Here is a 24,802-nt window from a genome sequence, read left to right as displayed (position 1 = left end):
AGTCTCCACATCCAGTTCCTACTCACACCCTGGCAGAGCAGAAGTGCTCTGCTCTTATACCCCGTGGCCCCTCCATTGGGCAGACCAACATTAATTGAATGGGGGGATTTTTCCAAATAGCAGGTTCACTCAAGACAATCACAAAATAATTAAAACACAGTTATATATACCTGACAGATTCAAAATACCCCACATCTGGCAAATTAATAGTTACAAAGCTCAGGAAACACTCAACAGTTTATCCCTCAACCCAAATGGTTTGGTCCGTGTCACCTGATGGCCACAAGCGTGCCACAATGCGCTATTTAATCCTACACCCGGAACACCTTGGTTTGGCCCTGAGGAAGACTGGCAGCAGAACCCCATAGGGGAGTCTGTGTGTGTGTGTGTGTGTGTGTGTGTGTGTGTGTGTGTGTGTGTGTGTGTGTGTGTGTGTGTGTGTGTGTGTCACTTTCAGAGTAGATATCTACTAGATGTCAAACTTTATCATCACTCTTTCAGTACAAAACCTTTGTTCTGATTGATTGAAGCCTTTGAAAGGACTGATCAGCCCAAAGAGGATGATTTTGTTCCTTTTTCTTTCTTGTATAAGAATTTTTACTTTCCTTTTTTTGTACAAAATTAATTAATAAGTCATATATTTATGTAGAATTTATCTGATGAATGCTAAATATATGTTTAAATTGTTTCACATTATACATTGAATGTACAAGAAAGTACCATTTTACCATACCCTTTTTGAACGGGAAGAGTATGGTTATCAGATGTATCAGTATCTGTTATCCATTGGTTTGATACAGAAAATAAGAGGTTTTAAAACAGGTTTTAAAGCTCAGGCATAGCTTTTAAAAGCTTATGACAAACTCACAGAAGTACAAATGTGTAACAAAATTAAGCATTTATTTTATTTAAAAGCAGCATCTTTATGATTGTTATACACGCATTCACATCCACAACACTAGAGGCAGCTCAACAAATTTACTCCCATGAGATACAAAACTTGTTTTTGAATTTTTTTTTTTTTTTTTTTTTTTTTAAATAGCCACATCCCGGTGGAACAAGCTGCCCATCTCCCTCAAGACAGTCCCGGTTGAGCAGGGTTTCAATTTCGATATTATTATATTATTTTTTGTGTAAGTCTGATGTCACTGCTTCTTACCGTAAATCTAACGAAATGTTGGTGGCTATCAGGTCTGTTTTACATAATGGATCATTTAAGTACACTTCAAACAGAACCTCTTTTTGCTTTTTAGCATATGGGATTGTATTTAACGTTTTGCTAGTGCTGTGTGAATTAGATGATGTCTTTTTGTTTTTCATTTGCACAGGTTTTGTTTGGGGGAAAGGCAAGCAATCCTTTTTAAAGTCAGCTGTAAGTCTTTAGCTCTGTTACCAGTGTCAACCCCTGAGGCCTACACATCTTTTTACATTCTCTCTGCACCTCGATGCCTTTTCACATTCCTCTGATTCTTCCTCTATTGCTATCCTGATTTATGCAAGCAGAAGGCTCCATTGGTGTCTTATACATAATCCAAATAAGATATGCTTGTGCCTGCCTTTCTCAAAGTCCTAGCCAGCCCCTGACACATTGTGCTGACAGAAGATTCACAATATGCAAACACACACACACACACACACACACACACACACACACACACACACACACACACACACACACACACACACACACACACACACACACACACACACACACACACACACAATAGTACATTTATATTATATCAGAGACACACAAAAATACAAAGTTATTGTCATGGATTATTTTTAAAAGGTATACAGGACAAATCACTGTATGTGATTTTGTAAGTTAAATGTGTATGTGTTCATGTGCAAGAATGTATTATGCATGTATTTATGGGAGGCAGAGAAAGAATGTGCATTTAAATGGCTATGTTAAGTAATGCTGACCCATCTTTTTCTGTTCTGGGTGTCCTTTCCATACCAAAACAGCAAAGCAGGATGCATTTGTAACTTTAATTAGACAGGTTGTTGTGTCATTCAAATGTGTTTCTTTAATCTGGTAAATGATATTATTCAGGACAAAAGCATCTGTAGTCACCAGAATTAATTGAATTTAAACCGTTCTATTGTTTTGTGACATTTTTTTGGCCATTGAGTAACCTGACTTTTCCCCTTATTCCTCAAGTCCTATGTATTACAGTGAACATATTGCATCACTTCCTGCTCTGTACCGTGTTGCTCGGTGCTGATCAATAGAGCAAATGTTTGTTAATTTTTCCCCAGTTTCTTACAGCTGTTTTTTGTAAAACACAGCACGTGTAGACAAACAGAAGCTTCTTATTGACTAATCTGTTGTTAAGGTTAACAGTGAGCTTTATTTATGATGGCTTCTTTTTCTGTATCTCTCTCTCCAGCTCTCCTCTGCTTCATGTGTCAGATGTTTAGTTACTCCTTGTCCTCCTATACAGATAATCGTAAATGTAAAGAAAGTAGTTCGCAGAAGCAATTAGCCAGTCCCCATGTGGCTAGTGCAAGCCGACATTGCTTAGCCTCTGGCTGGGTTAGTGTCCGAGGGAAGCATAGCCGTTAGTCGAAGCGGCGAAGTGGCTGTCGTTTTGGTGGCCAGCAAACAATGTGGGCTTCATAGATAACTGGAAGTTTTCTGGGGGGAAAAACAATGGTCTGTTTGCTAGAGGTGGCATTCAATTCCACAATGGATGGTGCAGATCTACTGTATTATCAAGAAGAAGAACTGTGTTTATTAGTCCAAATGCTCGACAACATAACAGAGTTCAAAACAGGAAGCAGAGCTGTTGTCGTACACGCTCCTCTGCACTTCCTTTAGAGCAGTTTCACAGCCCTATAGCTGTATTATAACTGTAAAACTGTAACTGAATTGAGATGGTAGAAAGCAGATAGGTTTAACCAAAAAGCCTACTTTTAAAGATAGGAAGTGATTGACGGTTGTGGCTTAGTGGTAGAATCGTCATCTCACAATTGAAAGTGTCCATGGGGAAGACACTTAACCCTGAATTGCTCCTGCTGCTTCGTTAGCATCATAGAATGTGTATAAATGGCATTCGTTACTTCTGATGGTCTCACTAGATAGCAACCACTGCCATCAGTGTGTGAATGAGTAGGTGTGACCTGAATTGTAAAAGCGCTTTGAGCAGTCAGAAGACTTAAAAAGCGCTACATAGCAGATTAGCAACCCTGATTTGGGGCCATAAATGTTCATGTCTGTAATGGTGAAATTCAGAAGAAAGGGCAGAACAGTGCAGTGTGTGTATGTTAAGCTCCCTCCGTATACCAACCTGCCTTTTGTGCTTCCATATCGCAGTAACCTAATGTGACATCACACCAATATTACACTGTTGTGAATGAATTTAGTGATCAGACAGAAGTATATGTTCAGTTTTTTTGGACAACTGAAAACTTAACGTTATAGGCTGCACAAAACTGGTAAAACGTTCTTTAGTTTGTATTGAGTAAATTGGTGAGGGTAAGGCTCATCCCCAATGTTTTCAATGTCTACGCAGGATAAGCAGATGTTTAAAAAATAAACATTGTCAATAATGTGTAGCCTAGATCCATGAATCGTGAAAGTTTTGTTTTGTTTATTTGAATCAGGGACATTGTACAAAAAAAAGACAAAAAGCATCGGTTTCATAAGCGAAGAGATGCTTTGTACCAGATTTAGCTAACTAGCTCAAAACAAATCAACTAGTCATGTTTGCGTGCACGCACACACACAAACATACACACACACACATACCTAACTGATCAATTATGTAGTAAGACTACTATCTGATTAAACAGTAGGATGCCTATGAGGTAATATCACTTCTCACCACTTTTCTTTCCCTGCCTTTCATTCTAGTTTCGGCAATTCAAATCTGACCTCTAACTCTTTTAGCCATTTAGAGTGCATTGAGGCACAGATTATAACAGTCAATCAGTAAATAATAGGGGGGTATTGATCAGCAAACAAAGGAAATAGAGTTATTTTACCTCACCTGTGATCTTGATTAATCCAGATACATTTTAACCACCTGCTACCTGTTCAGTAAGAATAGATGTGTGCCTGAAGTAAACAACATCAATCAGCTGTGTGCCAATGACAGGGATTAGAAATGTTTAACAAAAAGGATCACAGAATGCCTTGGGAGCTGTGGTCATCCTGCCAACTATCAGAAGACATTATGGGGAAAAAAACAAAAGTATGTTTGTCTGACACTTTTATGGTCTTTTTACCATTACAACAGGAGGTCACACCTACTAATTCACACACTGATGGCAGAGGCTGCTTTCTAAAGTCTCCGTCAGGATGAACAGATCCCATTTAAATACATTCATACGTTGCAGGAGCAACTTGAGGTTAAGTGTCTTGCAAAAAGACATATTGGACATGTGGCATAGTCTAATGTTTCTGGTAACTATATATTTTTTTTTTACTACTCCTTTTCAAGCATTTCAATCTTTTATTTACACAAAAACTCTTCAATCATAACTATGATACTTGCATTGCATTGCTGTTCTCATATATATATTATGTCTGTCCCTATCAAATATTCTGGAGAAAACATTTTGTTATTTTAAAGTGTCAAAGAAAATGTTGTGTTGTTTATTCAAAATCCTGAAATACTGTTTCATTCTTTCTGTGTGTCTTGGTATTTAGCAAGTAAGCAGTTTAGAGATTAAAGTTTTTGCTGCCCCCGACTGGAACACATATGGACTGGTGAATCTCTGATAGTGACCCAGAGCAAGTGAAGGCTACATCCAACCACATCACTAAAACAATATTATCTGTATTAAAACCTATTAAGGGCTATTATTAAAAGGAGATAATAACCCAGAGCCTATGTTTGTAGCTTGACTTCTTTACTGGGCCAAGAGAATGAAGAAAAAAGATTATCAGCTCGAATTACACCAACAATAGAGTTTAGATAAGTATCAACACAAAAATATATATATATACACAAGCTCACTGAGGGATAAGTAAGATGTGATAAATTCAGCCTCTAAACAGATAGGTCTGCAACATGTGGCTCTCCAGATCAGTGCTGATACCATTATGCAGACTCCAGACCAAAGATATGAGATACTGTATATTGTGCTGTAAAGGCAGCTCTGTGTGCTCTCAGTTCTACACACTGCACACATCAGCGATTTCCTACCCTTTCTGTTTATGAAGAAAGCCCTCCAGTGACCTGGATACTCAGACAGCAAATGATATATATAAACTAATGTACATATACACAAACATGTTTAAATGTAAAGACATGCACTCCATTTTACATCACGATGTCATTACTGACTGACTGATCATTTTGCCTTGCATCACAGCAGCTCCATTTAAAAAAAAAAAAAAAAAGGGTAAGCGAGTAATGCACAAGTGCAGCGGCATGCTGCTCAGTCAGTCAGTCTCAGTCTGTATAGACACAATGGCAGAGCACAAACAAATTTATGTGTAAAGCTATTTTGGCTCCAAAAACAGCCAAGATGCAGTTTGTGATGGTTTTGGAAAGACAGTAAGAAGTTGTGGCAACACAAGGAGCCTTGTGAAACACCTCAGGTTAAAACACAGCACAGAATACGCGGATATTCTCCCAAAATATGATAAGCGTTTGATTCGTGGGGATTTTAATGTTCATGTTTGTTGCCCATCGGACAAACTTGCCACTGATTTTAAGAATATGCTGGTAACTTTTAACTTGACTCAATCTGTGGATAAACCAACCCACCTTCTTGGGTACACCTTGGATCTGGTTATCTCACTTGGGCTGTCAATCTCCCTAAAAGAGATTTCTGAGACTGCAATCTCATATCATTTCCCTATTGTTTTGACCTGACAGTCAGTAAAGTTCTTGTACCATCCTGACAGCGTTGCATCATCACTTCCTCTACACCTGATGAATCTACGGGGTTTTGTGAACTCCTGCCTTAATTTAGGAACAGTCCCAGCTGCGTTTAAACATGCTGTGGACAGGCCCCTTCTTAAAAAACCAAACCTTGACCCCACAGTGTAGTCAAATTTTAGACCTGTCTCACACTTGCCCTTTGTTTCTAAGGTTTTAGAAAAAGCTTTTTTTATACAGTTGCAGTCCTTTCTGGAAAACAACTCTGTCTTTGAGAAATTTCAATCTGGGTTTAGTTCTCGTCACAGCACTGAGTCCGCACTACTAAAGGTCCACAATGATATAGCGATGTCAGTGGATGCCAAGTGCCCTGTTGTCTTATTGCTGCTCGATCTCACAGCAGCCTTTGATACGGTGGACCATTCAGTCCTCCTGTCACGGCATTATGTTGGCATCCTCGGCACTGCTCTGAAGTGGTTTGCATCTTACCTATCAAGTAGAACCTTCTCTGTCATGGTTGGTCACCTGGCCTCTTCCAGTGCTCCTGTCTCCTATGGAGTTCCACAAGGTTCTATTCTTGGCCCTATCCTTTTTTCATTGTATTTGTTACCACTTGGGTCAATTATAGCCAGACACAACCTCTCTTTTCTAGCCTAATGGTAACAGTGTACGATGTACCTTGTTTGAGTGTATCGCTGATATTAAGCAGTGGTTGACCTAAAATTTCCTCCATCTTAACAATGACAAAACTGAATGCATTGTGTTTGGGGATACAGGGACAGCTAGCTTGGGTGCCTTGTCTGCAGACCTCAGTCCAACTGTGAGAAATCCAGGAGTGACCTTTGACAGTCATCTGAGGTTTGACAAACAAATTAACAACGTTGTCAGGACTAGTTTTTATCAGTTGCGTCTCCTAGCCAAAGTTAAAATGTTTTTAACCTGTCATGACCTTGAGAAAGCCATCCATGCTCTGATCAGCTCAAGATTAGACTATTGCAATGCACTGTATGTAGATGTCTCCCAGTCTTTTGTTAGCCGCCTTCAACTGGTACAGAACGCTGCTGCCCATCTTTTAACCAACACTGATAGGCGAGAGCACATCACTCCTGTTCTTAAGTCCCTTCACTGGCTTCCCGTCCTTTATAGAATTGATTTTAAACTTTTAATGTTTGTTTTTAAACCTCCTAATGGTCTCGCCCCATCCTATTTATCAGAGCTTTTAACTGTCCGTGATCCTGGTAGATCTCTAAGGACAACTAACCAACTGCTGCTGGAGGTGCCAAGGTCAAAATATAAGCACTCTCTGTTTTCTCTGTTGCTGCTCCCAGGCTCTGGAATAGGCTTCCAGCTGAAATGCGCTTCATTTCTGAGCAAAGCCTTTTTAAATCCAGGCTGAAAACCTATTTATTTTGTATGGTTTTTAATTCCCAATAGCATGGTGACACTTTTATCTTATTTTACTTTGCTGTATTTTATTACTTTTATTCAACTTTTTACTATTGGATTTTATTTTTTATTTTTATTTTCAAAGGATTGTTGTAAAGGGCTGTATAAATAATGTACATTTATATTTACCTCTAAGAACCCATCTGCCTTACCCACGTCCCACACTTTGGGTAGCACTGCTCTAGAGACATTTCTGCCCTAACTTGTTTTTACTAAAACAATCCTTGTTAGCTGGAAAAACCATTGTCAGATAACGTGGATAAATATTTAAGATTCTAGTAGTACAGGCATGTGCAGTTATCCTTTCTAAGGCAGAGGTGAGTGTTATCGGTTGATTTATGATCCCCACTGAGCAGTCAAAGAAATGGGTCTAGGCAGTTGGAGTTTGCAGCATAATAATTATCTGTAGCTGTTGATTTTTTTGCTTTCTAGAAACAATTTTTCAAATAGATGTAAACATGTGTAATGTCATTACAAATGACCAATAGATGTATGTCATGTGAATTTTGGTGATGTAGTTGTGCTTTCTTAATATCCTCCCAATAGTATCCCATGTAATCAGGTGTTGGTGGTAGGTAAGTGGGTTCACTGTAGTCCTGCTTAATGTAGCTAAAAGTGTAATCTAAAAAGAGCAAATGAATTTAAACAAAGCAATAGATATGTTGACTGTAAAAACCTGTATATTAATGATGACAGACATCAAAGGGCTCCATAAAACTGAGAGAAACCGATAAGCGACAGTCCTATGTGTATTTGTCAATAGAAGTGACACCTTTGACATTATATTCCTCTTTTTCCATATTTCTTATCCAAAAACATTGACTGTAATTAAGCTTTAAAATACACATCATTTGACAGGGAACAATATTTGAGTTGGTGAGAGGAAGAGGTGACAAACATACTGAATAAGTGTTCAAAACCTTTACTCTTGTGCATTTTGTTTCTTGTCGGTACAGTTACACAGGTACAGTATTTCTGGCTGCACATTGGTGGTGCAGAAATAAGATATACAGATAAGTAGATTAAAAAAAGAGGAATGGATTACATCAGGGAGAGGAAGACATGACAAATGGCAAAGATGGATGTTGGCCAAAGAAGAAGATGTAAATATTAACCAGAAGGACTAGGCTGTTTGGTTGTACATATACATGGTCTGTTGTACTGTAGATCAGAACCTTAGCACTGGACACATGCCAGACACCATAACCCTGGAGAACCCTTTGTACAGTACATTTTTAAAAGTGTGAGTGTGGATGTGAATTTCTTCATATATGTAAATGACTATCTGGGCAAATGAAAATGTGTGTTAATGTGTGTGCATTTGTGTGCATGCTTATTATAAGGCTGCAGAAGCAGGTGTCGGTGACAGAAGTATTTTGATCTTTGGTGTGTGTATGCATACACATCTGCATACATGCATGTAGGCTTTGATTACATGCATGCTGTGCCAAAGCATATATACATACAGTAAATGTTGATGCAAATGTGTATCGTGTGCTAGTGTGTATATGTGCACTATCCAGGTAGTTTACAATAAACGAGTAGCTCTTTTTCCCAAAGCTGTTAGACAGGAAGCCCATATTGAATTGTTTGGAATACTATGGAAGAAGACTGCCTTGATCAAATTCAGAGCAAGACCAAAACAAACACAAACAACAAAATACATCTACATTGGAAATCAATTTAAACTATTGCTTTAGTTTAAATTGATCGATTTAAATCATGAAGCTGAGTGTTGAGTTTTGAAGCTCAAGACTTAATCGAAGAAACCGAAAAGTAATGTCACTGCAACCTTAATATTTATGTACATAAAGAATTATGCTATATATACTCAGAATCATAGTGTGCATCATAATTTAATTTAAACCACTGTAGTCCTTCAAAAGAAAATACCAATTCCCCCCTTTATTTATTAATGATAGAAATAAAAGATAGAAATACGTTCAGACGAACATTCTGAAATATACATTTAGTGATGACTATTTTTCCAAGCCCAGCAAAGACTTCCCTTGTTAAATAAATAAAAGTTTGTCTTTTTACCACTTAAAACAGTACTCTCTAACAACAGCAGGTCATCATCTCCTCTTAAAGCAGACTCTATTTCTGTTAGTTCAGAGCTGGCATCAACATGCAACTCCAGTGTCCTCTTCTAATCTGTTATCACTTTTCTGTTTAAGCTGTTGATCGAGAGAGAGGATGACCCTGATCAAAAAGAAATTAGTTTTTTTTATAAACGCCTCTAAATAGAATCATGTATGGAGTAGTTTTAACACTTTCCACATTTATTCAACATACTAAATTTCATACAGATTTCATAATGACAGATTTCTCATCTTTCTTCTCAAAGGTGGCAGATGTTTGCATTTAAAAAAATCCAGATTATTGGTAGAGCTGTCCATCTTTATTGGTGTGTTTTTTTTAAGAATCCTGATTTTGTTATGTGCATGTAAATAATATCCAGATTTCAAAAAACCAGGATAAACTCTTATCCTTCAGCTGCAGACTACCTACGCAGTCTCAGCCTCAGCCAAGTGGCATATAAGCATAACAAACATGACAGTGGCAACAAGAGCATCTTATTTGGGAGCAATGAAGAAACCAAAAAATTAAACATAATTGAAGGTTTAGAAGAGAGAAAGCATCGATATATGCTGACCTTTTTCAAGAGAAAACATATCACTGCTTGCATGCAAATGCCATATCCCGAATATGACCATGGCCGCTAAGGCTCAAAACAGGTAAATGCACTCACTGTGTGTTTACTCCTTGGGATGTTGTAGCTCTTAGTTAGGGTTAGGATCTGTTAGGGATAGGGTTTGTTTAGGGTTTCTTGGTCGTTTTTTTGTATTTCAGATAAGTTGTATTAGACTTTGTGACTGCTAGAAACACGCTATTTTAAAGTTTTTGTAATTTTAACAGCACTAGTAATTGGTCAGCGCTGCCCATCTGATTCAGTGCTTTTTCTCCAAGCAAATCACATAGCCCTGAAATAACCGTAGCTGCCCTTAAATCTGAGTGCAGGCTCTGTACTTTTGCTCTTTTTTTCAGTAAAATGTTCACTGACACTATCGAGGCAGACGTTGACAATTTTGACTTAATCATTATCTTTAAATTTGAACAACTCAGCGTTGGTGGCAGAGAGTCGGTGGTAAACTTGCCCTGAAATGTAAAGAGCTGTAAAGGTGTTCATAACCTGATGAAGGGTGGCACATCACCTACAGTTACAGAGTCTGACTGCCTCTTTATAAATTGATTCTTTGGGTGCTTGTAAACTTGAACAAGGCCAGTAGCCCAGCAGTTGCTTTCTGCTTTCTTAAGATAGGAACGTACCAGCTTGTGCCTGTCCTTATTTTAAGACCATGGGCACTAACATGAGCAAAGGTGCTTATGCTCGTACACAACATAAGCATCTGGTATGTTAATGAAAATTGGGTTGGGTAGAAAATACTAATAACCTGCCATGTGCGCCTAGCCTCTTGGCGCCAGGGGTAAGCTAGGGCACTGGGCCATTACTCTCGTTCCTTTAATCACAGGCAGCCCAAAAACAAGTTTTTAAAACTGTTTATAATGTAATAGACACAAACACTGATGCTGCATGCAGAGTTTGACTGTCAGTCCAGGATTTTGTGGGCTTGGGGTGTTGTAAAATGGCTGATTTTGCCTCAGTTTTTTGTGTTGTGAGTTTTGCTGTGGAGCACAAATCCCTTATGGAGCCAGAACAGTCTCAAAAAGGATAAATGCACACAGAAATAAATAAATGCCTATGTATGTATGTATGTATATATATATATATATATATATATATATATATATATATATATACTTACTACCCAACTCCTCGATACATAAACGCATTTTCAGTGCACACACAAATATGCTTCAATCCATATAGAAGTTAATCCATATAGAAGAAAATGGAATTTGTAAACATATTTGTGATGCGCACACAAACATTTCTTGTTTTAAATATGTGCAATACAAATTCACAAATGTACAAATCTTCATGCAATTTTCATCAAATACATATTTGGAAGTTGTTACATTAATATATGAATTGTCAAACGCGCATTTGTCTCAGTGATTTTAATTTGTTAAGCTCTCTCAACTCGTCTGATTTTACTTTATTATTTATTATTATGACTCATGCCCATAAAAGGGTTGTGGCAGATTTGATAGCTCTGCGCGCTGCAGCCGTCTGTCAGTTCAGGAGCAGGTCAGGATGCTAGTAGCACACTAGCTTGATTCATCGGTTGTCTTCGTCTTAAGTGCTTGTTTCGCAAAAATCTGACCAAATGTGGCTTTATGTGCGTTAATTGGATTAACAGACCATCCAAGAAGTTGATGCTTCAGTATTTTTCGCTAAGTGTTACACTTTCTGCATAGTCGTGTCAGTATCATAGACTGTAAATACAGTATTATGTCGTTTATTTAGAAAGAAAAGAAATAGAATAGAAAGAATTATGTCCATGTTGATTACCTGCATACTGTACTTTTGTTGTCTAAGTAGTACATGGTTGAATTTATAAATAAAATCTTACACAGATAAATACAAGAAATGCATTTAATGGATAGCTGCTATGTTCTGTCTTGTTTTGCCATCCTGGAGACACCGCACTAAAAGTCTCCCCTGGATCCATGTCACATGCTTAAGCTTCTTCAGTCTTCTCAACAGTCAAGGTTCTGCTGAGAGAAGATGGCTGTACATTCAGCAGCTCTACAAGCTTCAGGAGAAAGAGGGTTTGCATCCTGACTACAATTGTAGGCTCTAAGAAGCTGTTCAGATAAAAATACATCTCCATCAAACAACTTGCAATCAATCCATTTTCTTCTAATTTTTAAACCCTTTGTCTAGTTTTGATAGGAGAAAGACTATATGTGATAATTAATCTTGAAAAACTTTTTAACTGCTTTTTTTCAAGAGTTATTGATTGCATTTACTCGTATATTTCGAATGGGACTGTGTATAAGGGCATATTTTTGCAATTATTTAGAAATTAACTGCATTAGTATTTGGTGAAAATGTTTGTGAAAGTACAAACTTCCTTCACGTAGCTACTGAGTTAAACATTGATGCAAATTTTAGTTTTTTAATTTCAAATCTGAAATGTATACTCATAAGTAGAAACAAAGGAGTGCATTTAAATATATTTATTTAATCCTAAAAAACAGGAAATGAACATTTTTATGGTTTGGTACTAAAAAACCTTTGATGAAGGATAAGCGTTAGTTACAATAAGGGGCTCAGTGTAACTTGTGTTCAATCTGTCATTCATTCACCTCCTCATTAATTCTCAAACCACTCCCCCTTCTACGACCTGTATCTCTCTTTCTGGTGATCAGCTGATTATAGACGTGTATCATCCCGGATTTAACCAACCAGACTCTGCCACGACCTTTCTCAACTAATCAACCTCCTGCAGTCAAGGAAGTTAAAACAGTCTCTCTCGCCCACAGTCATTCTGTTGTTTCAGTGCAAACGCTGCAACCCTCCTCCGCCCCAGTCACCGCCATCCAGCTCAGCAGAGTCCAGGTCCAAGCTGAGACCCACTCCTCTTCACCACCACCTGTGTCTCATTCTCAATAAGGTCTCTCCTGATTGAAATAACTACAGACTCCATGACTTCAGGGCTTGAGGAAATAAATATCTTATGTTACAGATAAAGGATTGCTTTTTCAAGGGTTATGTTTGAAACATCAGTAAATGTAAGTCACAGACATTCCTCTTGTTGTCAGAACAGTAACAACCATGAACTGTGTGTATTTAAATATTCATTTCTTCTGGATTCTTTACTTTTTTTTTCTTTTTCTGCAAACTCCACAACAGCGGTCCTTGTTACAAGCTCTTCACACCAGAGGAGATGCTGAGAAGACGGGACAAAATCAGAGAAATGACCAACGGTAAGTCCTTTGCTTGCTTGGCTACATGTTGCTTGTTTTCTGTTTGTAAAGGCTAGGAGACCTAATGAGAAAATAACTTGCTGTGACTTATAAGTAGTCTGTCTGTGTGTGTGTGTGTGTGTGTGTCTGTGCCTGTATGTCTGTGTTGTGTCCATGGGTGTAAGAGTGAGTGTCTGTGTATCATTGTATGTGTGTGTACCTGTGAGTGTGTGTGTGTGCTTGTAAGTGCGTCTGTGTGTGAGTGAGCGTCTGTTTCTGTGTAAAGCTAGGTGTTTGTGTTTCTGTGTATCGCTCTGTGAAAGTCTGTGTGCTTGTCTGTGTGTCCGTGAGTCTGTGTGTGTCAGTCAGTATGTCTGTGTGTGAGTCTCTGTCGTGTCTTGTAGGTGAGTGAATACATGAGTGAGTGTGTTTAGGCTAACAAATGTTGCATTACAAGTGTATGGGAGAGACAAAAATGTGAGGAAATAATTACAGCAACAAATAACAATATAATAATAATAAAAGGATGGGTTGTAAAACAATCTGAAATCACATGAAAAATTCTGAACATGTTCTGAACATGGGACATATCATAATGCTATATCCATTTGTAGATGAAAAACATCTGGTTCTCCTGGGAAAGATATGCTCTCATATGACCCTGTCCAAGGATACAGTGTGCTCCAAGAGAAGCCAGCAGAAGGAGCATTTGCATCAGTGGACTGCATGCTTCCTTGATGGACAAAAAATATGCCGGGAGAACTTCAAGTTTCTGCATGTGTGAGTTCACTTTAAAAATAAAAACTACATTAAGCTCTTTTTAAAACTATAATGATAAGCATACAACATACTTGATCTAATTTGCATATTCCAGAATATCTCAAAACAAGCTCACCAACCATATCAAATTGTGTAAACAACATGGATTGGCACCAAGGATGAAAAGGTCTGGTGGGCGTGTTTTTAGCAACAAGCTGCTGACTGTTCAGGACATCCAAAGACTGAAGCAGTTCATAGTTAATTTTGCTGATGTTCACGCCGTGCCACTCCATGGGCACATCCCCGGCTTCAAAAGTTCTGACATCCAGGTACTTCCCACAACAGAGACCATGACATCAGTTTGGCGGAAATACATGTCTCAGATGTGCAACCATGTGTGTATTGTATTGTAATTTGTGCTCATTAGCATTACATTTTAACAATGGAAGATGTCAAGTACTCAATTTAACATTACCCTCCCCGTAACCACTGGTGTAGGCAGACTTGTGCTGGGTCTGCCAAAAGAACAACATTGCCATCTACCGCAGCTCCAACCTTCCGGACTGTATATATATGAAGTCGGCAAAGTTGAGGAAGCAGGAGCAACACCTCTGCATTGTTGCCATGGAGTGTCAGGTGTACCAAGACATGGTAACCACCTGCAGAGCAACAGCTGGTACACTGGATGTGAAGCTTGGGCCAAATCCACCGTGTAGCTGAGACCTCACCATGCGCAGTAGGTATGTCTTATTACAGCTATAATGTTTCACTGTGCATGTAGATGATATCTAAACAAAATACATATAAGAATAAAATAATGATACTTAAACCTATATTAATATACTGTAAATGTGCATGTGATAAAAGCTACCGACTGAGTTAGCTGCATATTTATACCTGTTGTGTACACAGGTAATGACAAATAATTGTATTAGTGAATCCCTCTTTACTCATTCTTTACTTTGTCTTGTTCGCACAGTGCCATTACCCTTGTGACCCTCTCCACGCAAGTGTGGCGTATTTGGATTGTGTTGTAAGGGTATGCCTCAGCAGGTGAACTATTTAATCAATGAGGCTCACTGTAACGGTAAGGGCTCAAATACAGTCATAGCCTAACTGCGCCTTGTCTTCTCCCAGTACGTGCTTTGGGGAGAAACCTGTCTAGCTGCACTGTGACAACTGCTGTGGACAGAACAAGAACAGGTTCATGTTGTGGTACATGACTTGGCAATGCATGGTGGGTCTTCATGACAGCGTTTCCCTCACTTTTTTAATTGCTAGCCCACACCGAGTTTGCCCCAGACTGGTGTTTTGGTCTGTTACGTCATAAACCAGTTTCTGTTAGATCCAGCACATCAGAGAGCAATGTGAACATCCCCCAGCTGGTCTGGGATGAGAGCGGGAAAGTCTTAGTGCAGACACATGAGACGGGGCAAGTCTTAGTGCAGATAAGGCTTCCTCATTCCTAGCTTCAAGCCTCTGCCAGGTTTTAAGAAGTACCACCACTTCTGCTTCAACAGTACAGCCCCTGGAATTGTCTTTGCCAAGGAGTCTGCCAAAAGTGAGGAAGAATGGTTTTTGCTTCATTGCAATGGAGGGATCTTTGATCCTGAAGCCTTCCCCACTGCACAGAAACCACCTGGCCTTAGTGCTACGTGTTAGTGGTATCTATACAACAGCATCAGGGACTTCTGCACTGAGGACACAAAAGATCTGGTTTGTCCAAAACCAGCTGTGGCTCGTCCGTGATTATGCACTATGCTTTTACATATAATTACACTAAATTAATTTTATTGTACATAATTGTTGAGTCATTAAATACTGTTCTACTTTATTAATTAAATAACACTAGATCTATTTCTATTGCACATAATTGTTTATAATAGTCATTAAATACAGTTCTATATTATCAAATAAATAACACTTGATTGATTACATTGTAGATAATTGTTTAAAATATTCATATTATATACCCTGCCAAGAGAATTGTACGTGTAGCATTTCCTATGTATCAACCTATTATTGTCTCTGAGCTACTTTCGAACAATGAATGTGCCGGAGAGCTACTGGTGTTTTGTAAGATTTATTCAGACTTGCTAATTTCTGTAGAGAACGGGTAAATGTTCTTATTTTAGATGCACATTCTAATATATTAACACAGAACACATATTGTCCATTTAACGTTCTCCAGCATCTGCATTTTATAAACTAATTAATGAACAATACTTAAAACATACACCTATAAGTGCGATTTTAATGCATCAAAATCATGAAAAGGGAACTTTCCAAGTTGAGAAACTAACATTTTAATCACTTGCATATGTACACTGTTCTTCTAACTGAATTTTAAACAGTTGTAAAATTGTAAAACAGGTCACTTACAGTATATAATCAAAGAAAAGTCAGCAGCAGGCTGAATATGTAACAATGCTCATCTTTTCCACATTAAATATGCTGTCAAAACATTTATAAACAGTGCATTGCTGCAACCTTAACGCACATTAAACATCATATGGTCATATCCATTTGTTCTAGTTTCAGTAAGTGATAAGACTGGCACTGCATGGATTCAACCAGAGAGGTGTAAGCAGGAGTGTATCTGTTGAAATTGACTCTGATGGATTCATTTAAATGTTCATCTGTCAGTCTGCTTCTGAACTTTGATTTCATTATGTTCATCTCTGAAAAGGCTGATTCACACAAATATGTTGACCCAAATAAAGCTGCAATGTTTGAGTGGAGCCTGGTGAAGATTTTTGTAGTTGTCTGGCTCAACCAAGCTGCTGGGATTTTAGCCAGATATCACTTTGGAGACTTATGACCTCCATCTCCATGGGACCAACACAAAATACTTCAGCCATCTCTCCTGACAGCTCACTCATGTGTACATCCAGGAAGGGGTTGGCAATAAATATCACACAAGGCCGCAGTTTTCCAAAGTCACAGAATCGGTCTGAAAACTCCTGCCCTAGCTTGGGAACATGTCACAATATCTCTGTTCCTTTAACACATTTCCTGCGCCTGAATGGATCTCTGCCATCTTTGCAACAGCGTGGAAGCACTGAAATCTTTTGATTTCCATTTGCTGAATGTAAAAAGACAGTTTTGCTCTGAACGGCTTTACAGCACTGATCATATCAGTTGCATTTTCGTCTTTCCCTTGCAATTGCTGGGTTTTTTTTCAGTCACATCTGCCAAGAAAGCCAGATCCAACAACCACTCATGCATCACTTAACAAGGTGGTATCCTCTCCCCTCATCTCCATGAAAGCCTTGATCTCATCAAGAAAGGAACGAAAGCGCTGAAATAACCTACCTCTGCTCAACCATTCAGCTTTAGTGTGAAGGAGGAGGTCACCGTGTTCTGCAGAACATTCCTCCAGGAACAGCTTCAAGCTTCGGTGTTGCTTGGCCTTTGCACGGATGGAGTGTATGATTTGAACAACAGGCCGTATAACATGATCAAATCCCAGGACTGCTGCGCAAATAGCTTGGTGGATGATGCAATGATAATTCAGGAATAAAGGAAAGTTCGGGTCAGCTTTACAGAGAGCTATAAATCCAGAATGATGTCCTGTCATGGCAGGAGCTCCATCAATCGTTACAGCAACTAATATGCATAAAGCTTTATTGCAGACACAGGTCCATATCATACACATACATAATAAGTTGTATAAAAACTGAGTCGTATTTCCACTGAGTATTGTTTCACTGCGTTGTATATCAACTCTCTTGGTGGTTGTTTTCAGTGGAAGAAGCGTCAAAAACTCTTCTTTTGTAGAGAAGTCTCTGATTACCATCCATAGGAAAACAGCCAGCTGTAACACTGGCGTCAACAAACTCATCACACTGCAGTGAAAACCAGGAGCGCCTGTTCAGGCTCGACTCAAGCTGTCTTACCGCAGCCGCAGACAGCGTACTCACCCTCTGTGCCACAGTGTTCGCACCAAGATGGACGTCGGCAATAGCGGAAAGAATTTCGGTTTTATTTTTGTGGTTGGCAAATAATGTTCCTGCCACTGAAGCCATCGCCTCTTTAATGATCCTGCCGTCAGTGAAGAGCTGTGTATGCTTTGTCAGGATGTGCACTACTTTGAATGATGCCTCAGGTTTTTGCGTTAACTTTCTTCTTAGGTTTAGTGAACAGAGACTGTTGTTTTTGGTGTGTGTTTTTGTATTCCTTTACCTTGTCTTTATGGAGACTGCTTCCCAATGGAAAGTCCTGGGAGAAGTTGCTGTGAACTTTAGTGAAATGGCGCTCAAGATTGAATTTTTTTTAAAGACTGCCAGGCTCATGACACAGAACCAGAAGTATGGTGTAGCTGTATACATGCCAAATCGTATTCTTTTATTTAATACGTAAACTCAGTTTAATCCAATGTCTCCAAACCTACGTCATCAGGGAGTGGAAACGCAGTCTGATTTAGGATAAAAGAAAGCCACCCTCTTAGCACCCTAACCTCTCGTACCTCGCTTAACTTTATGAAACTTTCTTGTAAGCTTACTTTTTTTTCTTCCTGTTTCCATGTTGAATTTGACTTCAAGTTTTTTTTCATTGCACAACTAACGGGAAGAAGGCCATGCAGACTGACCTCACGTGAAGTCTCACGCATGCTGTCACATATGCATGTAGATGGCAGTATTCCAAGTTTACGAGTGTCACAACAGTGTTACGTTTACGGCAGAGGAACCGTTTGATTTTCTAATTTTAAACCGCTCCAGAATTCACGATTCTGATCTGATTTGATTAATTAATGAATAATACATAGTTATTTTTCTTCCATTAGACCAGAAGTGGTGCCCCTTTTTCTCGAGGTGTTAAATATTTATATTTAACATAATTTTGCCACACATCTCAATTTATTTACGCATTGAAGGATAAAAGTTGCTATTTAATCCTTTTCCTAAATGTTGTTAATAGAAATCTGACTGCTCTAAATAATTACCTTGAATCTGCGCATTCTTTTGATGGGATGAGAGGAATGACTGGAGGTGACTCCTTCAGGTTAACAGAGTTTATTAACCTGATGAATCAAGAATAGAAGTTACAGAGTCTCTGGGTTCAACACTATGTGTCACTGACGACAGACAGATGCTGGATCAGTTTGTGAAGTCTGAGCCCCGACTATCTCTCCCTGAACCCTTTTATACATTAGACAGAGAATATCTAACCAAATTATGCATTCGAGAATGTGCGGTTTCCTTCCTCCGATTGGGCAGCTTTCCAAATTATGCGCCTCCTGATGTTTGGTTCCGCTTCTCTCATTGGTGCATCATATTCCCGAATCCTTTCACCTTCTGTAGGGGAAGACACATCCTACCTGTTTCTTATCATCAACTGACATCTCGTCTAGTAACTAATTCTTTTTAAGGAGAAGACAATTTAGGTAATTAAGAATCAAGGCTCACTCAACCTATATAAAAGTGGGTGAGTGATTAACTGTTCAGGGCCTTAAACTAAACCTATGTTTGAGTTGGTGAGTGATTCATTTTAAAGGGCCACATCAAACACATGTTGGAATGTGCACTCACTTCTGCTAGCCCTCTTCACACAAACACCTTACTGAAAAGTATGGCAATGTTATTAACACACACAAACCTGGAATAAAACATGATAAAATAACTGGTATAATATAAATGTAAGCGAACATCATTCAAACTGTAAATATCAAACCTTTCCTTTGGACCGGGTGATGAAACTTTATTGCAGTAAACACATTATAAGCATTAAAGCGTTATAAGATTATAAGCAGAAAATGGCCTAATATTCTATCAGTATCAGTAAATTAAATGAATGAAAACACAACCTCAACACTCTTACAACTATCAATGTCATGATCTGGGGTTTTTAGTGCCTCCTACGTGTGCGTTGTCTGTTTTCCCCTGTCTGTCTGCTCCTCCTGTGTCTCCTCCCCCAGGTCGAGATTTGCAGCAGGTGTGGTTCACAGGTGTGGTTCATCATAATCAACCCATGGATTTAAACCTGCTCGCCACATGTAGTCGGCGCCAGATTATTGTTCTACACTCTGGGGTAACGTACCTTGTATCAGGCTCTCTCTCTCTAGTGGATTTTTGGATTCTCTTGATGTTTTTTGATTTTTCCGTGGACTTACAAGTATTAAGTATTTCCAAGTATTATTAATGTGTTTCTGCTTTCAAGTAGACGCTAAATTAAGTTGTGAACGTTTATTTGAAAATAGCGCATGAATAGATATTACATAAAAATAGCACATCAAACAGATGTCTCTGACTAGTCCTATGACAAACTAATGCTTGCAAAAGGTTTACTAGCTATGTATTAAAAGTGCATCAACCGGCAGTGGAGGAATACAGACACTATTTTGACTGCATTTGGTGCGGAAGCCATTTGATGCTAATTCGTGAAAATAGGTGTCAAGGGGTTAAAAAATCTAAATATGTTTGCAATTAAAGGTGAAGTGTTGGATTATATTTTGAGCCTAGAAGGTAATGGGATTTGAGTTTATAAAGCGTATTTCTAGTCTTCTGACCACTCAAAGCAGTTTTAAACAGCATGTGACCCCTCCCATGTACACACAGATGGCAGAGTTGTCTATGTAAAGTGTCCATCAGAAATAATTAATCCCATTCAAACACATGTAAACTGTAATTTCGGGTAGTGTCTCTAAGGGCACAGCTGACAGAACAGCTGCAGGGACCCAGGTTGAGAGATGACCGACTCTGTATTCCCAACACTGGGCCTATTACCGGAAGAAGCAGTGGATAGGTGGGAGAGTCGGTGCGCCTCATACGGAAGGTCAGTATTCGATCTCCAGCTCATGCAGTCACAGTTCAATTCTCTGGGTTCGAATTCACTAAAAGCTAAGGAAATGTGAACCAAGGCTTCCTTTATAACCTCCTTGAGGCATAGAAAACACTGGACCAAGCTTTACGAAAGGAGATGTGCCGCCCCACAATTCCTAATGGTTGCAATCTGATCTGTCTGTCTCAAACGATCTGTTGGAGGAGAAATGTGAAGACAATCTGCATTTGGTTTCTATATTTATTTGACTTATTAGTTTCTGCCTTTGGAGCCAATTCCTTTTCTTTTTTTGTGATTAAGGTGAACATTGCTTTTTAGGCATTCTTGTTTCACGTTTAGTGGAGATGCTTTGCTGTTATTTGATGTTGAGAAAAGGGACACAGATCAAGGAAGTTAGCACTGTAGTAATTTGCCTGAAACAATGTTTATCAACTGTAGACTTTTTTTTTTCTGACATTAGACCTTGACAGCTGGCAATTGTGGCACGCCCAGCAGAGCTGTCGGATGTCAGAGCGAGCCACGGCCACACCAAAGCGACATGTCGTGGCAAGCTCAATAGACTTGACTGCCCCGCAAGGCATACCATAACGCTGGTGTTGTAAAACCATCAAAGTGAAGTAGCCTGGTATCTTATATAGTCGTGCCTTATATTTTCACCTTACCTTGTGGTTATTACGATTATTTACCCGTTAAGAAGGCACAAGGGAAAACATTTTAGATGAGTTTTTGTGCTCCATTTTCTGAAAACTGTAGTTTTACCACGGCAGACCCACGTCACGGCCGTCGCATTATTACGTTGCCGAGTGGAAATGCCAAAACAGCACGATCACCTTTCCCTAAGTCCTTTATGAATTCTCCTAACGCCTTTCCTTAACCCCGTTACGTTTTCAGGGGGTTAAGGTAAAGTGGATCGTGAAAGTAGATGAGAGGTAAACACTCAGGTGAGGGGAAGACAATAAGATGCAGCTGGGAACCATCAGAGCGGGGCAGACAATTAGACAGGCAGCAAACACACGAGTGCAGGAAGTAAAGGATCTGAAATGAGGAGAGGATAGTGACTCAAAACAGTAAGTAGCACAAGTAGAAAATATAACATAACCTAAGACACAGCTGGACATGACACTGAGCAGCATGTGTATTCTGTAATGTAAAAACAATTTAAGTAGTCAGAAGACTTAAAAAGTGCTGTACAACCTCAAGTCTATTTACCATTTAATCAAGAAAAAAACCCTAAGCCTTTATAACGACTTGGACAATATTTGCATTATCTTTAAGGTATTAGTATATTCTACAATGTATTTCAGGTATCTTCAAGTTAACACAACTGTTTGTTTAAAAGCAACAATCTAAGGGCATGAAAGAAATAATGCTATACAAAACTAATGAATAAAGATAAAGGCAACAATCTTTTTTTTACTCTTACCAACAATCACACTTGATATTTTTCCTCTATTTTACTACTTAAAGTATTGCTTTACATATTTTATATCCAACATGGTTTTAAACTATCAGCTTTTGGAACATGTCTCTTTGTATTGGATTTTTGAGGGAGCAGAAATCAAAAGCAAATGCAAACAGCTTAGTGAACAAAATTTATCAAAGAATAACCAGTGACTGGAATACAGAGGGAGCCTATTTGATTTACATAAAGATAAACCCAGTCAAAGTCGAGCTTTCCTTTTTGATGTGCTCTTGTCCTTGCAATAACAACCTCTATTAAATTTTAATGGGAATTTCAGTCTTTTGTATTTTAATCAAATGAAGGTTGTTAGTAGCAATAGCAAACTAGTGTTAAAACAGAGTAATGAGAAGAGGGATCAAAAGGAACAAGTTCCATTCATAACCAAATAAAAATTTTAAGCAATGTTAAATTCATTTTTTGCTCCCTGTTGAGCTGTAATTTGGTGGTATTTATGCTATGCTTCAATCTAAGCTTTTATCTAAATTTGTTTTATTTTTCCATCACCCCCATCAGCCTCTACTCCCTCTATGATGTTTCTCTCACCCTACTTTCTCCTGATTTAGGTCATTCATGACAACTTCATTTTTACTCATGTGCTGATTCATGTGAAGTGCTCTCTGAATCCACTTCCTGGAAATTATAGCTTTGGTGTTTTGACATTACTCATGCAATCAAAGATGACCCCATTTCTCTTGCATAAATTGTATAGCTGGTGTAACTTTGTGGTGATAAATTGAGACTGGGGTGTCATTATTTGACCCTCCTTTTAAAAATGACAATTTAAGCCATAGCTGTTGCTCTTGTATAACAATGAATGATTGGAGAAAGAAAAAGAACTTCAGAGGCATTAGTTTCACTCCCCTGTTCTGATTATGTCAAACAGTATAAACATAATGTAACAGGTTAAAAGTCCCAATCATTTCACCTTCAACACTATCAAGTCTTACCAATAAATACAGCAAGCTTTACGTCACCAAAGGTTAGTGACCACTGACCAAACTCACTTCCTTGTTTGTTTGCACTCAGTAATGTAGGCGTGAAGCGTTTGTGCGCTAAAAAGAAAAGCGCTGTAGGTCCGTTTTATATTTGTGGTCGTCTTCTTAACTCAGCAGGCACGGAGTATAGACGATCTGGGTACAAGATAGAATCTGTAGGAAGGTAAAATACAGGGAATATCATACATTTTGTAGAGAGCACCTGTGAAGTCAACAGCAACTTTCTGAAAGGATGAAAGAGCTCGGAGTGGCCGCACAAAAATGGCAGAGCACTTGTAAAAATGCTGGGTGCTGTGCTTTTCGTCCAGACAGACGCTTTCTGCTGTGAACTCTCAATACCCATTAAAATAACTGGAGAAGAATGTTTCGAGAGAAAAGCGTGAAGTAACACGGGGCCTAAAGCAAAATATTACTTTGGATGTGTCAGGATATCAAATGAAATCAAAGAGTGTGTGTGTGTGTGTGTGTGAGAGAGAGAGAGAGAGAGAGAGAGAGAGAGGTCACTGAGGGAGACAGAGGAATATGTCACTTCTCAAAGTAAAGGTAAGGCTCTGCTCAGGTTAAAGGTCCCATATTATGCCCTTTTTGGGGTCTAATCTAATTGATGTGCCTGCTAAGGTACGTTTACAATAGCTAATGTTCAAAAAAAGTGTCAGTTTTCATGTACTGCAGCTCCATGCAGGCTGTCTCATCTGCCTGTATTTCTAACGCTCAGACTCCCCCACGATCAGGCACCCCATGTGGGCCTTGTTTGATATGAGTGGTCGGCCGAGAGATAATTAAGACAACCAAATGTATTAATACTAATACTGTATGTAAATGGCACACAACCACGGCAATAAATTACATGGCCCTTTGAGATTTCTCTGACACTCACAAATTCGTGGGAGAAAGCTGCGTTTATACAGAGATATTATTAAATTGAAACTATTGTAAATGTGTAAGATATCAAAACTGAATACAATGTTCATAGAAAGTATTTCTGAACATTATTATTTTGAAGCAAGATTACATAACACATCGTCAGGTAGGTAGGTACTTCAAGACATCCAGTAGCAGTATACAACACATGCAGAACAAAAGACATTAGTTACAATAACAGTGTACATTAAACAATCGCTGCCCCCCCCTTTACTATATAATAAACCCGAAACAAGATTTAGAAGGCTCCCTATATGATTAAGAGTAATCAAATTACAAATTAAACCTATGCAATTAGTAATAGACTCATACTTACTATTAGCTTCTACACACGCAGCAGTCGTTCATGTCACATCTGGTGTTTCCTTGGCAATGATAAAAAAAAATTCTGTAATAGCAGCTGCTGCAAACATTGGTTGTGCACATTCTACGCGATGCATATAACTCACTCATTCTTGAGAAAGTCTAATTTATGTTAACAAATCAATACATTTATCATGATTCCCATGCTTAAAATTTTAAATCTAAAGAAATTGTGTATACCAATGTCATTCTTATCATTGATTTTTCTCTTTTTTGGTGTGTTTTTTCTTCATCTGGGCTGTAGTTGAGGTTCCATGTTATGAAGGGGGAGGGGAGAGAAACACAGAAGGAGAGGAGGAGATGAACAAGAAGAGGAGGAGAAGGGCCCTTGTTGGTCTACATTATTTTTTTTTTTTAAA

The 24,802-nt window shown here is 38.6% G+C and overlaps 1 protein-coding gene across 1 annotated transcript in view; it reads left to right on the top strand.

Annotated features, from left to right (window-relative positions):
• Positions 1 to 24,802, top strand: part of LOC306820059 (uncharacterized protein) — a gene marked incomplete at its 3' end in the record, with an annotated part of 177,954 nt that overhangs the window by 82,332 nt on the left and 70,820 nt on the right. The gene's annotated exons all lie outside the window — the stretch shown is intronic.

Source organism: Symphodus melops, assembly GCF_947650265.1.
Source record: "Symphodus melops genome assembly, chromosome: 2".
NCBI lineage: Eukaryota > Metazoa > Chordata > Actinopteri > Labriformes > Labridae > Symphodus > Symphodus melops.
This window is presented reverse-complemented; position numbering and strand designations above follow the sequence as displayed.